The sequence below is a fragment of the Anastrepha ludens genome, chromosome 6 (assembly GCF_028408465.1).
Source record: "Anastrepha ludens isolate Willacy chromosome 6, idAnaLude1.1, whole genome shotgun sequence".
In the NCBI taxonomy this organism is placed as follows: domain Eukaryota; kingdom Metazoa; phylum Arthropoda; class Insecta; order Diptera; family Tephritidae; genus Anastrepha; species Anastrepha ludens.
Window position 1 is genome coordinate 14,524,095 of NC_071502.1, and position 4,698 is coordinate 14,528,792.

The 4,698-nt window shown below is 35.8% G+C and overlaps 1 non-coding gene across 1 annotated transcript; it reads right to left on the minus strand.

Moving 5' to 3' along the window:
- Positions 1 to 1,962: 1,962 nt before the first annotated feature.
- On the minus strand, positions 1,963 to 2,035 carry Trnak-cuu (transfer RNA lysine (anticodon CUU)). Its single transcript has one exon. It is a non-coding gene; the product is annotated as a tRNA-Lys (tRNA).
- Positions 2,036 to 4,698: the final 2,663 nt, after the last annotated feature.

Genomic DNA, 4,698 nt, shown 5'->3' on the forward strand with positions numbered 1-4,698 from the left:
ATTTCGCTAAAAAATCGAAGTTCGCAAAAAAGTTATATTCACCATTAAAAAAAAAGGAATTATAAATCCTTACAATCCTTTGATTAGGTGGAGAAGGACTTGGCTTCACCTGGTGTGTGCAGGTAGGTAGGTGAAATGCTTGAAGTGCCAGCCTGGCACTCCTCTAGTAGCACTAAAGCGGTTTTTGGTGTGCCCAACTGGCGCCGGTTAGCATAAGAAAGTAACGATTGGCGCGCATTTTTAATTAAGAAGAAGAAGAAAATCTGTTTCTTTTTCGTGTCTATTGAACAATGCTTCTTATGGGTAATTGTGTGGAAACTTGCACCTTCTCAGATACAGTTCGTATATTTTCTATATATGTAATTTTCAATTTCCTTTCATTTTAGACCATTTCCGACTCTTTTGGACGAAATTTTCCAGGTTCTGAAGAATTTTTTTTCACACTTTAAAGGTAGAAAAATGGTTTGAAAGTGCGTTTTTACGAAGTTTTTGTGTGCTTAGCATGGTCTGCCGACAGACCATTGACGTCGCTTGAAATACGGCCAAATAGTCACTCGAATGGTTGACACTGAACCCAATTTTTGGAAGCAAGTTTTCTCTGAGAATCAACACGAGATCCATTAAATGCCATTGCATGACCGCAAAGTAAATGCTTGGGCCGGCATTTGCGCCAAAACCTTAATTGGGCCATATTTTTACCGAGAAAACGAAACGGTCGATGGAAACCGATATCAATGGATGTTGGCTCATTATGTCTGTCCGCAGATGCGTGAGGAAGGTTTAGACGGTTACTGGTTTCAACAAGACGGTGTGCCATGCTACACTGCGAATGCAACAATTGAATTTCTGCAACGAAAATTCCCGAGACGTGTAGTGTCAAAAAGAGGCGACAGCGACTGACTAAACCCCCCAGATTTCTTTTTGTGGGATTATCTGAAAAGTAAGGTTTACGCCAACAAGCCGCAGACTATTGACCATATACCTCACTTATACAAATCAGTTGTTTTTTTTCTTTTTTTCAAAGTTATTGAAAGTTTTCGTACCGACATAAAAGATGGCGCACCCTGTAAATATAAAAACGCTATTCAGCAACATTTTTGGAACAGAAATAATTAATTATAATTTTAAAAGCGCTTTGTGAGTAGGACAAAGTAGAGTCCAATACACCGCAGTTTTTTACAGTGGGTCACGTTTCCATATTATGGTCATAGAATTTTTTTTATTGTGTACCAAACGTATTATTAGTCGATTTCTGATAAAATTTTAGTTATGAAATGTTTTATTTAAAAGCACTTTTTGGACTTCTGAAATATATGAGGATCTGCGCCTTATTCTACTGCAAAGAAACCAGCATTTCTTTATATATAATATTTATTTTTTTCTAGTTGAAAATCGATTTTTTCGAGCGCTAAGTTCGTTGTTAATACACGCGTTTTAATAACCATCTTTTAAACTAAATTGTCCATAAATTTCTTAACACAAATTTCATGTAAATAGATATACATATGTACAAGGTGGCGCAAAATTAATCATTCCATCGAAAAAATTTTTCTGAATAACTCATTTTATTTATCTTCATTTTGACCTTAACGCACTCCATTGCTTGCCTGTTTGTAAAAATTATAAATAAACCTTCTGAAAAGGTGATTAATTTTTCGCCACTTTGAGTATCATATAAAAGACAACTTAAAAAATTTAAGTTGAAAATAGCTCGCATAAAATTTTGAAAATTATTGTTTGAGTCTAGTCAATATGTTAATATTAAAAAAAAAGTACAAAAAAAAAATTAAAAAAAAAAACCTGATAATTTTCGGTATCTCCAAATATTTGCTTCTTGTTTTCATTTAAGATTTTTTGTGTATAGTGTAGGTTAGATTTTAGTAAACAAACTCAAAATGTACAGTTTAAAGATTTATATTTAAAGTAATAAATATTTAATTTCTATAAAAAAAATATTTTCTCCGCCCAACGTGGGGCTCGAACCCACGACCCTGAGATTAAGAGTCTCATGCTCTACCGACTGAGCTAGCCGGGCACTATAACCGCTAGCAGTCAAAAATCACACTAGAACATGGCGCTACATACATACACACATACATGCATAAGTTTTGTATGAGTACCAATAGCGAGATGTAGTCAATTATTTGTGCGCAGGAATATTTGTGTCCACATATCGGCAGTAAATTAATAAGCACTGCTAAACGAGATTTACCTACATAAGAGATGTGCCGTCCTGTGTGCAAGCCATCGCATCAAAACAAGGTAGCACCACACACGCACACACGCACACATGTAGATGAGCTGTAAAAACTGCTGTTATACGTACACTTTTAGGTCACTTGCGCTTATGTAGGAGGCCACTTTATCTTTTAACAAAATTCGAAATATTTTTAATATTAAATTTCTTCGTTGTGCAGCAAAAGCCAGTTATGACTGTCGTTAGTCTCCAGGCGTCCCGTCGTTTCATGCTTATTAATGCCGACGTTTGTTTGAGGTTGTAGGTGGGCCCTAACGTGCTGCTAATTTTGCATTTCGTCTGGTCTCTCCAGGTATTTTTGGGAAATTGCACTCTTGACTGCACCGACGGTGTGAATACCGATTCTGCAAGAGCTTTATTCATGGCAGATCCCTCTCTTGCCAGTTCATCTGCTTTTTCGTTACCTTCAATGTTCCGATGTCCCGGGATCCATATTAAGGTAAGTGTATGGTTTTCCCTCAAGGTGGTGAGGCTATTCCTATTTTGTTCCACCACTTGCAGGCACTTGTACGAGTACATAAATTTACTCAACCAGCTAAATAATATTTATTGCAATTTTTAATTTTTTCAATTTATAATTTTTTCAATTTTTAATTATTTAAATTTTTTATGTTTTCAATTTTTAATTTTTTCCAATTTTTAATTTTTTCAATTTTCAATTAATTCAGTCAAATGCTGTCTAATGTATTCGAGCTACTTTTTATGTCTAGTTAACTTTTTATTTTCGTTGCCAACACTTCAGCTTCTTCATTTTTATTGTTTGCTATTTTTATTGCTTCTGTCTTTTGTTTATAGAAACCAAACTGTTCGCATTAATCATTTGAACTTTTGTTTCTTGATATTCTGTTAATTAATTGATAATATCTAAATTAATAAAATTAATGAAAAAGTCAATAAACTGCTGTGTTCTACAAAATTCATATCAATACTAGATTTCTTAAGCACTTCACCTGCCTAACCTGTTTGCTTTTGCTTAGAATTTTATTCAATTTTTTAGCAGCTGTGCGAGATTAAGCTGTCGAGGGCAACTTTTGATTCTGCCGAAAAATAAATCAATACGAACACAAAAAAAAAGAAAAAAGAAGAAGAATAGAATTAAAAACCTCACCGGTCACCTAAGTATCCTAAATAAAGTCAAAAACACCATAAGCATGGCTCAAGTTTCAGACCACATTGACCCAACCCTCTGTTTCACAAAAGGATACAAAGTTACCTTTCCTGAGAGGATCGAGTGGAAAACAAACCCAAAATAGATGAATGATGATTCACAAAAATGGTACTCTGACGGATCAAAAACACCTTATAGTGAAGGAGCAGGAGTAGTGGGGCCCGGAATCCACAAATCATTCACTCTCGCCAGGGACACCACTATCTTCCAAGCGGAATTATACGCAATAATGGAAGCTGTAAACATCATGCAACGAAGAAACCATAAGAGAGTAAAGATAATAATACTCTCGGACAGCCAATCAGTTCTAAAAGCTTTAGATAGCTATACCTACAACTCAAAAACTCTCTTAGAATGTCACAAGTCACTCAATAACCTGGCATCCAAAAACAATGTCTCATTAATTTGAGTACCAGGACATGAGGTATATTAAGGAAGGCAGACTTTCAAACCAAAAATGGGGCAGATGTAAATTTCATCGGACCTAGTCCCATGTTTGGATTTAACAAAAACTGCCTAAAACAAAAAGTAAAATACTGGGCCAAAACTCTAATAAATCAGGATTGGAACAACGTAGAGGGTCTTAGACACTCCAAAAAGTTCTTAAGTTTCAATGCTAAAAGAGCTAACATGGCCCTCACGTTAAACAAAAAGAGCATTCGCACTCTCACAGGCGCCCTCATGGGTCACTAACACCAGCACCTGCAGATTCTGCTGCGAAGATGAGGAGTCTATAGAACATCTCATCATCGAATGTCCGGGGTTGACTCATAGAAGGAAAAAGTTTTTAAACAAGTTCATGTTTATAGATGAAGACCTACAATCACTCCCTCAGAAGGAGCTGGTACAATTCATAAGCATACTTAACAGTCAATAGACAGCATAGGGTACACAATAGATCAATATGGTCGCAGTGCTAAAGGCCCATACCTTAACCGTTTACTACCATTAACCATTAACCATTGGTATGTCCAACTGGCGCCGGTTAGTACGAGAAAGAAGTGACTGGCACGCTTTGAAGAAGAAGAACGTTTTTTTTATATGAAAGAAAACTCCCTACACCGAACGTGGCCAAAATAAGGCCCATAGTGCTAAGTAACAACATTTGCATGTATGAGTATGTCCGACATGTGAGCGTATCGAATGAGTGATCTTTGAGCATTCGTGTACAATAGAAATACTAAACTTTGAAGGCTGGAAGACAGCATGAACGATTTTAGTAACTTTTAAACTTACAAACTATTTATAATTTATGATACTTTAGTCTACCAGT